This window comes from Fistularia commersonii, chromosome 17, assembly GCF_037954325.1.
Source record: "Fistularia commersonii isolate RoL2024-O1a breed Wild chromosome 17, RoL_Fcom_v1.0, whole genome shotgun sequence".
NCBI classification, from domain to species: Eukaryota; Metazoa; Chordata; class Actinopteri; order Syngnathiformes; family Fistulariidae; genus Fistularia; species Fistularia commersonii.
Genome location: NC_141300.1, coordinates 17586781 through 17600578, shown reverse-complemented (window position 1 = coordinate 17600578; position 13798 = coordinate 17586781). Strand labels below are relative to the sequence as shown.

General features: G+C 49.1%; 1 protein-coding gene across 1 annotated transcript in view; it reads left to right on the top strand.

Moving 5' to 3' along the window:
• foxb1a (forkhead box B1a) overlaps nucleotides 1-13433 on the top strand; it is a 52711-nt gene extending 39278 nt beyond the window's left edge. The window contains exons 3-4 of the transcript XR_015107363.1: nucleotides 12377-12442; nucleotides 13029-13433. The gene's annotated coding sequence lies outside the window, so the exon portion shown is untranslated. The remainder of the gene's footprint in view (nucleotides 1-12376; nucleotides 12443-13028) is intronic.
• The last annotated feature ends 365 nt before the right edge of the window (nucleotides 13434-13798 follow it).

Sequence of the window (13798 nt, the reverse complement as noted above, 5' to 3'; positions counted from 1 at the left end):
AGGGTTGAGAGGGGATTTCGAAGCTCCCCTGCCCGCCCGTTCCTTTCCGGGGCCTTCCCGCTCCTCGTCGGGGCTTTTCCGAAGAGCGAGCGCCAATCGGCGCGTCGGACGGACGGCCTCCGGTTCCAGGCGCCGGCGCCGGACGTTAGATCCTCGCCGATTGGACGGGGGATAAACGAAAAAAACGGGCGAATACGCGCCGGGTTTGATTCCCGCGGACGCTCGCCGCGGCTCCTCCGCTTCCGCCGGGGTCTTGTATATTTGGATTTCCCGCTCCGCCGCTCCACCCCGACGTGTTCATCCCAAACCGCCCGTCTCCATTTACAACCTGTTTTTATCAACTTTTCTCACAAAGCCCAACAAAACAGAGGGAGGGGAGCCCCGCCGCTCGGCGGGGGCCCCGAACACAGCCGGGGACATTGTCCATGAACTTCTCCCGGTCCCCGCCCCTCCGCCCCTCCGCCCCTCCGCCCCACCCCGGCGTTGCGGACAAACGATGGCCCCGTTGGCGGAGGAAAGGGTCGTGGCGTTAACAGACGGAGGAATGCTTTGGGGAGAAAATATTGTTCAGCAATGACACAGAAGTAATTTGGGTCTCGGTGAGTGATTTCATCGGGCCCTTTTGTTGCCTCAAAGTGTTTGACCCAGAGGGACCCAGAGGTCCCTGTCAGCCCCGTTGTTAATGGGAGCCGGAGCAGAGTGACAGCCTCGGAAAGTAAAACATTTTACTACTAATAGCGGGCCTCCAGAGGCTTAGGCATAAATATTTAAGCTCCTCTCCCTTTTTTTTCTCCCCAAATACTGGGGGGTCTCCACGGCGCGTTTATCTATAGTGCAAGAAATAGAGCAAATATATCCGCTGGATAGCCACCGTGTCTCGGCATTTCACCGTTTTGTTAAAAAAAAAAAAGAAGGAATTAAAGAATACGTTAAGTGACGCTCGCAAAGAAAAATAAAAACTCCCCCTCCCCTCCCCGGCCCCCGGCTCCAAATATTAACTGTCATCAATGAGGTCCGGCATAATGCGGCGGAGCGCCCGTGAAAAGGTACTAGCTTTGGACTATTTCTCAAAGTAAACTTCATTAAAAAGTCTATGTGGCTTGTGAAGGTGGTCTGACGTGCTCTGAATGATGGTCTCGGCAAACAAAGCTGCTACACAAGCCATCGAATTATCTCTGTCAAACTTTGGCGTAATCTGAGCTGATCCTCTTAAAAATATTTAAATGACACCATTTGCACATCAATTGGCGCCATGGCAACGCTGTGTGTATTCTTCTTCGGGGTGCCTCTTTAACACAGGGCTTTAGAAAAAGAAAAAAAAAGCACATCTCTCCCTCTCTGTCGTGTTGACAAACAACAAAACAAACAATATTAAATGGAGGAGCTGTGCTGTTTTTTTTTGTTTTTTTTTCTCTCTCACACACACACACACACACACACACACACACACGCGGGGCTGATGGATCGAGGAACCCGAGAGGAAACGGAGTTGAATGAACACTCCAGTTGGAGACGTGGGTAATTATATGATTGGTGCTTTGGATGCGTCGTTATACATGGGCCATAAACCAAGGGGGGCAGAGCGTTCTGAATGAGGTGACCGGGGCCGGCCAGACTGGATCCGATGCGCCGCTCTTCATAAATATTCACCGAGCCCCCTCATCAGTAGTTTATAGCTGCATATTATTGCTCCCCGCGAGAGGCGTCCCTCCCCCTAGTGGCGGGAGAAATAAATCCGCCGGGCGTGAACTTCAAATCCTCCCGCGCCCGGCGCTCGGCTCCTGCAGGAAGCGGCTCCTGAATACATTAGCAACATCAACTCGGGCGGTTTTGGTTTTCCGTGGGTGCGAGCGCTGCGACAAGGAAAAAAAAAAAAAGAAAATGCGATTGTTTGTGAAAATAATAGCGCTTCCTCAGTGCTTCCTCTGCATTCTGGGAAATGTTCTGATGTATTAATATAGCTCGTGGCCTAATTAGGTTTTGGATGGTGGATTAATTAATTTGTGGCTAATAGGCACAAACATGAGAAAACAAACTTCTTTACTTTAAGCCTTGGCTGCACACGCGTCTAAGTAAGTAATGTAAATTATGCAGATGGTGTTGATTATTCTGACAAAGAGGTTTTTGTAAGAGCTACTTTAAAAGATTACTAATTTCCCTGGCGTTTTATCAATTGCGCACTTCCATAAATAAGTTATGCCGCACGTTTGGATTTATCGGGCCGCCCGAACTCAAACAAACAGCGGCGTGGCGATTATGGCTGCGGATCGTTTACGCAGGATGCGGGATTAGTGTCACTTTGGGAAAACGCGCCGCGCTGCGACGGAGGCCCAAATCCAAATATTAGAGTTGGGCCGGCGTCCGTTTGTTGAATGGCAATGTTTTCAAATTTGCCCTCCTCAATTCATTCATTCATTCATTCATTCATTCATTCATTCACCATGGATCTTTCCATGGTGACATTCGGTGAGAGGCAGATCTCTCCCTGGACCCTCTCCATCACACACATATGGAAAAAAAACAGGCGTTCACCCTCAAGTTCACGTGTCAGATAGCGATAAACAGCCTTCATCCTGTTGTTGATGCCCAATATAGAAACATACGACCGCTCACTCTTTCATTCACATGTCATATGGTGTATTTGCAAGTGTATTTGCAGTCCCTATGTCCTCTATTGTAAGTCGCTTTGGATAAAAGCATCTGCCAAATGTAATGTAATGTAATGTCATATAGAGATAAACAACCATTCACCCTCTCACTCACACCTCATATAGCGACATACAGCCAATCATTCACTCAGTCATATGTTATACAGGGACATACAACCGTTGATCCTCTCATTCATGTGTCATTTTGAGACAAAACCATTCACGCTGTCATTGATGCCAACATAGAGACATACATCTGCTCATCCTGTCACTGATGCCCCCTTTGGAGACAAAACCATTCACCCTGTCCTTGATAACCCGTATAGAGACTTACAACCATTCACTCTTTCATTCACAAGTCATATAGTGATATACAGCCATTCATTCACTCATTCATTAGTCGCAGCAAGACAGAATATATGTGTGTGAATGAGAGGAACTCGGGTGGAACGGTGAGGCTACAGGGAGTGGAGATCAAGAAGCTGGAGGATTTCAGGTACTTAGGGTCAACAGTCCCGAGCGTAGGAGAGTGTGGAGAAGAGGTGAAGAGACGGTCCAAGCAGGTTGGAATGGGTGGAGAAAAGTGTCAACGGTACTATGGGATAGAAGACTATCGGCCAGAATAAAAGGAAAGGTGGAGGAGACAGTGGTGAGACCAGCGATGATGTTTGGACTAGAAACTGTTCCAATGACCAAAAGACGGCAGGCAGAACTAGAGGTTGCAGAGATGAAGATGTTGAGGTTCTCTTTGGGAGTGACCAGGATGGAGAGGATCAGGAATGAGTCTATCAGAGGAACGGCACATGTTAGATGTTTTGGAGAGAAGGTCAGAGAAGCCAGACGGAGATGGTTGGGTCATGGACAGAGGAGGGATAGAGAATATATTGGTAGACGGATGCTGGAATTGAAGGTCTGGAGGAAGACCAAAGAGAAGATTTATGGACGTAGTGAGAGAAGATACGAAGGTAGTTGGTGTGAGAGAGGAGGATCCAGAGAATAGGGTTAGATGGAGAAAGTGGACTCGCTGTGGCGACACCTGAAGGGAAAAGCCGAAAGAAGAAGAAGAAGAAGAAGAAGATTCACTCATTCGTATGTTATACAGGGACATACAACCACTCACCCTTTCATTCATGCCATGTAGCGCAGGAGGTCAAGCAATCGTCCTCAGGAACCCGAAGCTCCTGGTCGGCTTCCCGGCTCCTCCAAGTGTTGTTGAGGAATACGCTGAAGCCGTGGCTGCTCCCCTGGAGCCTGCTGCTCACGGCTCATCCAGGACGGCTTCATTGCAGAGAACCAATGTCCTCACGGGGGTTAATAGCGGATAAATTATTATTATTACACACATGTCATATCGAGATATCCAGCCAATCACTCACCCATTCATACATTATAAAGGGACATACAAGCATTCGCCCTCTCACTCATGTGTCATTTAGAGATGAAACTATTCACCCTGTCATTGATGCTCCACATAGAGATATTCAGCTATTCACCCTCTCATTCACGCATCATACAGGGACATACAACCGCTCACTCTTTCAGCCGTTCATTCACTCCTTCATACGTTATATGAGGGCATACAAGCATTCATCCTCTCATTCACGCTTCACTTAGAGACAAAACCATTCACCCTGTCATCAATACTCAATAGAGAGACATACAACCATTCACTCTTTCATTCACATCATATAGAGATAAACAGCCATTCACGGTCTCACTCTGTTTGTCGTTTGTTTGTTTAGAAGTTTATTAGGACAGTGTACAAATACATTAAGCACAGAGGCAGAGATGTTTGTACTAGATTATAGCTCATAGCTAATTTCCATCTGGACAATACAAATATAGAAAAGAAATCTCTCACCTTATATAAAGATATACAACCACTCACTCTTTCATTTGCACGCCAAGTTATGATATACACCATTCACCCAGTCATTCACACTTTCCTGGCAGTTTAGTGTTTGTGGACCTCCTGCAGGGTCTCAGACTGCGGGAGGAACCCGGTGCAGACACGGGGAGAACATGGAGCCTCCACGCAGAAACCCGAGACCTTGTTGTCGGTAACCGCCACGCCCGGCGTGCCGCCCCACTTAAACCCTTTTTTTAAATTTTGAAGTGATTATTTTAGGAAACTGGATCTCTGACGCAACACCGGGCTCAGTTCAGCCTCGTAACTCCGCTGCAATCCATGCCCGCAAAGGGATGGCTCACAGATATAACCCCCCTCCTCCCCCCGGGTGCCCCCATGTTAAAATGTGCTGCAATCAGCGGAACATCAATTAGCACCAGGAGTTGGAAAGAAAATGTCACCTTGCCGTTCCAGGGAGAAGAGCTCCCCCCTCCAGGTCTGGCTCGGAAAAAAAAAACAAAAAACTTTTCAAATTCTTTCTTATGGTAATTACCTGCTTGTACCGCGGCGGCTAATTATATATATTTTTTTGCAACTTTACAGCGAGTTATATGAGAATTCAAACGGAGCTTTTTGTTCACTTTGGTTTTGGGGAAATGTTGACAGAGATATTCTGCTGCAGCAGACACTTTGGAAAGATTGAAGAAGAAAAGTTAGAGGACAAATGTAATATTTGAAACTATTTATCCATTCATCCATTATTTATCCAGCCTGAGGCTCATTCATGCTCACGTTAGCGACGTGTCCGTGGCATCCTTCCCACGCTTCACGTCACCAGGGCCGCAAAGCACCGCGGCCACTAGAGGGCGGTGCAGAGTTCACGTCCGACTTCGGTTTCAGAAAAGAGACGAACAAAGACACGGCGGCGGGGACGTCGAATTCTTCACCCCGGTGTTCCCCCGCGGCACGCCACGCTGTCTTCTTCTTCGTCTCTGTTCTGCGGCAGACTGAGCAACGCTGCCTCCTGCAGGGCTTTCAGCGCTGCCGCTCTGCTTGCCACGTTTGTCTGCATGTAGGGGATAACGCAGGGAATGAATGCACAGGATCCTGCGCTGGTCACGGAGCCACATATAGAAGCTTACAACCATTCGCCCTCTTATTCACCAGCAAGAGGAAACCTTCACCCTCTTATTCTCAGTCATGTAAAGAAACAGACTGAAAAACACTTGAACATTAAATACAGTCTTGTGTTTAACTGTGTGTACTCAGTCCACTGTATGTGCAATCTTTTTTTAGATCTTAACTTACAGCTGTTGGTTTTGTTGTGGCCTTTCATTTTGCTTTGAAACAGCTCTGGATCTGAGAACAGCCCTCATTTCTTTGCACTTGTGTCATGACAATTACATTTTCTATTCTATTCTATTCTATTCTGTACACCCATTCCTCCCTCTCAGTCACACTGTATATCGCGACATCAAGCCAATCATTCACTCGTTCACACACCATATAGAGACATACATCCAGGCTACCACAGTGCTAGCAGGACGTCACCGTCTCACCCTTTCACCCGTGTCATGCTCTAACTCCGTTGTCTAGTTTATCCTTGTGGTTCTCAGCCCATTTTGGTTTATTTTTCCCTTGCTATTGTCTCTGTTTATGTCCCTATCCTTGTCATTTATTGTTGTCTATTTTCACGCTTGCTTTTTTTTCATCGTGTTGTCCACGATTATCCTTGATGTTGTTGTTGTTGCTGCTCTCTGCTATCTGTGTATTCGTGGATGTCTCCTGCTATCTTTTAATTGTCTTTCTCTATATATTTATTGATCTGTTACGCTGCTGTGACAAAAGAATTAATACAGATTATCTTATCTTATTCACCCCCTCATTCAAGTGACAAATAGAGAAAAACAACCATCCATGCTGTCACTGATGTTCTATTCTATTCTATTCTATTCTATTCTATTCTATTCTATTCTATTCACTCCCTCATTCTGCGCTCCAAAAGACGTTTTCAACAATTCAGCAGTGTTTCATGTCCTGCGTCTGTTCCCCCTGTTCCTCACACCTCATAAAGACCACCTGGTCTCGTGTCCTATGAAGGAACCGTCCTTCACCCTCATGTTCACGTCGTACGTACACTTTCATCCATTCACCTTCGTACTCACGTAAAAACGGGGTTCCTCCCGTGAGCCTGCAGCGTGTGTTTGGCCGGCGGGGCGAAACCGGTCGTATCCACTCGGTCTCGATCCAAATAATGGTTTTGCGTTATTCATTCATTGAAGGCGCGAGGCGGACGGCGGGACCGGGGCGGCGCCGGCGTGACAATTCCGCAAAGTTAAACAGCCGTAAAAAGGCCTGAGAACTCTGACCTTCACCATCTAACTGAGCGAGGGGAGCCAATGACGTGGAACAGCCCCCGCGGCGGCGCCCGCGCCATGATAAACTGCGCCCCAGCTTTGCTAAAAAATAACTGTATGTCTTCGATGACATATATAGCGCCGGCATTTCAATACGATCCCAATTTATTTTGCACTAAAATGGTTTATCGTCGGCTGTAAAGCATGTGCAGCGGGAGGCAAAAGGACGCGGCTGCCTCGACGCAGCGAGCGTGTCTCAAAGGCACATTGTTCCCTTTGCAGCTGAAGAGCGCGCCTCCGAGGAACGCGGGCCGTAAAAACTATCAAAACTTATAATCCTTATCATTAGCCTGCCTCTTGTCACTCACTGCTGCCGCCGCGCCGCTCTCGGCTCGCCTGTTTTCCGTCTGACGACTTTCTGCAAACTTGCGGAATGAAAGAAGACGAAGAAGAAGAGGAAAGTTCGGCACAACAACAAAAAAATATAATATGAATCTCATAAGAGGTGTTTTTTGTATTTAAAAGAAGAAAAACATCCCCCCGTTCAGCTCAGAGGTACACAGACACACAATTTACAGACATTTACTGTAAATGCGGTATTTGTCGCGTTGCGTCGGGGAAAAGTTATCATAGGGAATAAAAACGGGAGGGCGGCTTGTGCTTGTCGCGGGCCTCCGCCGTGACGCGGGGTCATTTGCAATCCCATAACGTATTCAGACGGCGAGGCGGACGAGCGCGGGCGATACATCTTCTCCCCGCGCCTGCCCTTCACACTTGTCATAGCACCGCCATAAACAGCATCCATAACAATCGAGGCCGCGGTGGGAAAACCGCCGATATGCAGAGGAGCCCGGAGCTAGGGCGCACCTCGCCGAGACGCAGATACCTTTTATTCAAGTGCTTGTGAGGAATATGGAAAAACATCGCTCCCGTCGGCGAGCGCCGCGTCCTCAGCAGAAAAATTCCACTCTGCGGCAAAACAGCCTTGTAATTAATGAATAATGCAGCGTTTAGTGACTCTTCTATTATTTGTATACCTTTTTTTTTTTTTTCTCGGAGAAAATCTTCACGGGTGTGTAATTAATCATAATTAAGAAGATTTTTGACAAGAGCTCGGGGACGGTGCAGACGAAGCCCCCCCCCCCACCTATAATCCCGCGGAGGGCTGGCGTGAAGCGATGGGTTGCGGCTAATGAGATACGCTTTCCGGCGGGGTCTCGTTATGATCTCCGGCTTCCTTTGTGCTAAGAGAGATCATCGAGGGTTACAACCGCTGGCTGGAGAAGGGAGGACGCCCGCCGTCTTGTTTCTATAAACCTCCTCCTCAGATCTATTACATTGCTCTTCACGGGGCTAAGTACCATTTAATTTAGCCGCCTCCCGTATTTATCTTCCTCCGGTTGATTTATGGGTTTGGAATCGATGCACGGGAAGCGCGTTGTAGCTCGGATCGCGATCGTACCGTTGCATAAATGCCTCGTCTGACGGCCCCTGACGAGACGAAGCCCTGCGCCCCCGCCTTTGTTTACGCCCCCCACGCAACCACCTGCCTTTTAGCCTAGCGTAGCTCAATGGGGGCGGCCTTCTGCCTCGAAGGTCCAGGGAGGGAGGACAGAGAGATTGAACGCAAGCGTGTTCTAGTCACAGACTTGCTAATAATAACCGAAGCGTTAGCAGCTGCATGCTAATAGCTGGAACGACACAATAGCAGCTGTAGAATTCATAATTCAAACAGCAACGGTGGACGGCTGGCAGCGCCGGACGGCTGCAGCGGATCAAGCCACCGCCACCCACCAGGAACCTGCGAGATGAGAAGATACGAGGTCGCCATCACACACTGATGAAGGGACGGGAGTGCAGGCGGGATGGGAAGAGTGGGAGCATTATGGGATGTCTCTCAGTGGACTCAGCCTACAGCAGCATTACTAGCGGCTAGCCTACTGCTAACTAGCAGCTAACTCAAGCATAGTCTTGATCAAAAAGAGTGTGTGCCTCCCGCATAAAGATTGTAAGATGCTTCTACAGAACACACACACACACACACACACACACACACACACACTCACACATATATGTACTGCACAAAAAAATCAAGGAAACACTAAAATAACACATCCTACATCTGAAATATCAAATACTTTGTTCTTTACATATTGAATGTGCTGTCAACAAAATCACACAAAAATGATTAATGGAAATCAAATGTACGAACCCATGGAGGTCACACTATATCTATATGTATATATAGATATAAATATAGGTATAGATATAGATATACACACATATATTCTTCTTCCACTTAGGGTCGCAGGGGATGCTTTTTTTTTTTTTTAGTATTCTTTTTCTGGCATGCTGCAGGTTGATATTAACGTCCAACTTGCATCACCGATGTTCATGCGTAGGTAACAAATTACTACCTACAGTTGCCTTCAGCCACAGCCGCTGATTGTTTTCATCATAGTTTAATCTGTTCACTATTTCTTAACTAATTAGCTATAGATATGTATGTATGTATGTATGTATGTATGTATGTATGTATGTATGTATGTATGTATCTATCTATCTATCTATCTATCTATCTATCTATCTATCTATCTATCTATCTATCTATCTATCTATCTATATATAAAATTGTATTATTTTCGTTTCTAATTAGCTCTATAAATTATATTTTTACATAATATATATAGCTAAATAGTGAAGGAAATATAGTAAAATAATAAGAATAATAATAATAAAAAAACTATATATATCTATATCTATATAGATATAGATATAGATATATTTTTTTTCAATAGGTGTGTTTTTTTTTAGTATTTTTTTTCACTTTTCAAGAGGCTCATTCTGGCATACTGCTGTTCAATATTAATGTTTACAAGTAGAATTGGGACGACTCCCAAATTACGGCGCTTGAGAGAGGAGCGCTGACAGGGGTCGGCGACCTCAAACATGGAGGAGAGTTGCCGGGGCGACAAAAGCCCCGTCAGCGACTGCGTGCGTCGGTTCCTACCAGGGTGTCGAGAGGTGAGCGTTTGATTAAAAAAAAGCCTTTCAAGTCCAGGGAGTACCTGTGTGACAGATGACCCCGTCCCTCCGCCCACCTCTCTAATTTTCCCGAAATGAGGACGGGAGGACGCTCCTCGCCAGCGCTCGCGAGTTAATTGCTCTTCGCGGCGCTGGGAAAGTGGATGACAAAGTGAGCGCACCATCTGCAGCTGCCGCCGACTGGGGGCTATTGCCCCCGAGAGCACGCATACTGTCCTGACGCCGGCATTTCTCGGCTCCAGACGGACCCCGGCCTGAATAATTTAGACGTCAGCCCGAGGAACCCCCGGCCCCGGGGCGGCATCGTTTACACGTGTCCCGTTTGGAGGAAAAAAAATGCTCGGGTCCACTGCGGGGCGTGAATCCGATTGATTATCGTCTCTTCCGCGCCGGTATCGACGGGCGGCCGAGCCTCCGACGCCGGGCGATCTGGAGAGACGGACTCCTGTTTGATTTCATAAATAATTGCAGTCGTCGGGGGACGCGCATTGTTTTAGGCTCGACTGTGTTGTTTACCCACGACACACGTCTGCGGGAGCGACGCCGCTGCGCTAACACATCGGCCTGCAGGAGTCTCAGCCCGGCCCCGCGGCTGGAGAGTGCGTTGAAGAGTTTACCGCTACGTGACAGGAATGAGTGAACAGCTCAGAAGGAGGAGGAGGAGGCGGAAAACTTGAGGTGTTTCGGCGAAGCTGTGAGCAAACACATCCGTGGTCGATGAAGCCGGCGACGACGGGAGCGATGATATCGCGGCTCACGGTTCCGCCAACACCATCGCCGAGACGGCCGCCGAAAGATGGAGCGAAAAGGAGATTTTTTTTTTTTTCCCAGTGTTAACAAATTAACAGACACATACGGGGAGGGAAGCAGGGGCGCGGGCGGGGCGGGTTTGGGGGCGCAGGGGGATTTGAAAAGAAAGGTGATTGATTATTCCCTCGTTGCCTTCCTGTCAGCTTGATTTCTGTCAGCGGAGGATACATGAAAAGATGGAAACCGTCGACGCCTCTGGCCCCGAATCCCGCTTTGCGCTGGCAAATGTAGAAATTCTAGGAAAATAACAGAAAAGAAAAAAGAAAAGAAAAGAAAGGCAGCAACTTTTCCCCCCGTTCTCGTGACCCCAAGAGTTTTGCGAGTGGAGAAGACAGTTCTCTCCTCAGAAGAGGTGCGGAACTCACTTCTACATCTGTCCATCAGGGCCTTGCGAGGGTGTCTGTCTCCGGCGGACTGCGTCATGCGTATGTGTGTGTGTGTGTGTGTATTAGTGTGTGCAAATGTGTACACTTGCATTTGTGTGTGTGTGTGAGTGTGACTCCTGGCGTGGGCTGCAGCGCCTGCGCCTCCCCCTGCCTGTGCAGGGTGGGTGGAGATGAAAGCGGGTGGAGGTGTCGGCTCAGGTGCTCCAGCCGGTATCATTCGGCCTCATTTGCGCTCAACGTTGGATCCGGAGCCTTCCGTCGGTCCTCCGCGTTCATTTCCGGTTTAATTATCTACGTTTTCGGGGAGCTCACGGATGCGTCGGCAAACGGAGCGGTGCCACCGGGAGCCGTGTCCTGCGGTCGAGTGCGATAAGTGGACAAAGAAAAAGACGGTTTCTCCGTCTCCGGTTTCTGCGCCGCCCTCTAGCGGTGAGCCGCGTAACAACCGTGTCACGGAAGTATCTTTTCACGTTCGTAACGACAGCGTCGACGAGCCTTCGGCCGCTGCCGTTCGACCAATTAGCATGTAGCTAGCCAACAATAGGCCATTCCCGATGGTGAAAAAAAACGCGATGAAAGTGCACGATGCTCCCGCCGCCGCCGCCGCCGCCGTAAATTAGCGCAGGACAATGGATTGTAAGGTGTTTGTGTGTAAATGTTTAATTAACCCGCTCGCCGACATCGCTGCAGCGCTCGGCGGCCCAGGAATCAATCTACTTAGCAACCCATTAAACAATACAAGGCCCGGCTTGTATGACACGTTCATTGGGGACAGGCGGGCAGTTGTTAATGTCCCCGAATTAACAAAGCCATTAACCCAAGTGATAATGGTGTGTTTGGTGTGTATGTGCAGGTTGGCCAAGGACAATAACTCTGCATAAAACCCTGGTCTAATTCTCTTTATGGCTGCAGGTGAATTATCTGCGTTTTAATAGCCGCGGACGTCTCTAAATCAGGGCGCCCGGCGATTCCCGCTTTTTAATCTGGAATGGAAACCGCGGCGTCTTAACGGGAACGTCGGAGAAATTAAAGTAATTGTCTTATCCGCCGGCGCGAAATCGCCATTTATCATTCACCCCCAGCTCCGCGGCCCCTCAGCAGCTCAAATATTTATCCAACATTCGGGGTTCTGCGCGCGTGGATCCCGTGGATGCAGAACTCTTTTGACAAATTATGGTTTTAACAGCCATCAAGGTTTCCGTGTTTTTTTTTTCCCTCTACATGTGATATATAATAGTGAGCTGCAACAACCCCCCCCTTTTTTTTTTTTTTGTTGCACAGATCACAGAGCACAGAGGGAGCCGTGATGACCCCCATCCCAAAGGACCCCGCTGTTTTGCCTGCAAGGTAAAGATGCAGAGGAGTTTTTTTCTATTTTTTTATTTTGATTTAATCACCGCGCTCCTCCGTGCCCGACGTGTGCGAGGAGGAGATGGCAATTATAACACCCCGGCGCCGGGCCTGCCGTCCTGCCCGCGCGGTGATGTATTCCCCGCGGCGTCACAGGGAGACGGTGGCGGGGGGGGGGGGGAGAAGCGGTGGGGGCAGCGCTACCATGAAAGGGAAAGCCGGGTTCTGGGGTTCTCCCCCTGCAGACACAAGCCGGCTTATCACGCCGCACCGGGAGCCAATGGCGAGGCGGCTGGCTGGGGCGCCGCGCTCGGTTTGAGCGGCAGAAACACTTCAAAAACAAGTTGCCGGGTACGTTTTATTTCCCGACGTTTCCTCTTTCTGCCGATCCAGTCGGTCTCGCCGCCGCCGCCGCCGCCGCGCTGACCCACTTTACCTGCCGGCTTCAAACCGATTCGATGACGCGGCGTTGGCGCGCCGTGGCTTCACGTCCCCCCTCGAATCCTGCCGCCATCTTGATTGTTTTCACGCGCGCCGTGAGGAGAGGATATGGTTTTATGATACAATATTGATATTTCCATAGATGAGCGCCGGCTTCGGCTCTCCCACAAACGCAGCCTTCATCAGACCCCTTTCTACCGAGAAGAACCGGCTCGACAACTTTTCATATCGGATCAATCCTACAAGGAATATCGTTGTTTATTGGCAAACATCCTGACACATCATCACACACAATGAAGCGGCCATGAATAATTGATTCCGAGCTCGTACAAAATACTCGCTCGTGCTCCGGTGGTGTTTACTCCCCCCGCAGACATCCAGGCTGAGGGTAACCTCTGCCGTTTGCAGAGGAGCGCCGTGCCTCGCTTCCCCCGCCGCCGAAGAGGAGTTACAAGAGGCGCGGTAACGACATGAAAGCGGCGAGAAGTATCTCAGTAAACACGCGGCGGCGCTGTTCAAAGAGAGGCTGGAATAATAAAGAAATAAATGACGAGAAGAAAAAAAACGCAGCGGTTGTGATTTTCGGGGGGTGGCGGGTAAAAAAAGTGCAGCGCCGGCTGAGGCGGAGACACCTGAACGCCCGAATCCCCCGAACGCCAGGGCGATGACGAGCGCAATCGGAGGCCCGGCGGCTTTTTCGAGCAGGAGACGTAGCGAAAGGAAAGATTTTTGACGACGACGACGGTCGTCTTTGCGCCTCCTGGCGGCGACGTTGATTAGCCGGCGTGTTTGCTCGGGGTTTTCACTCTGGATTCCAAAGATCGACGGCCATCAGGACCCCCGAAACGTCACCGACCGTGCGGACTGTCTTCCGGGCCGCCGTTATTGTTAATCTTCTGCCTAACGAGTCGC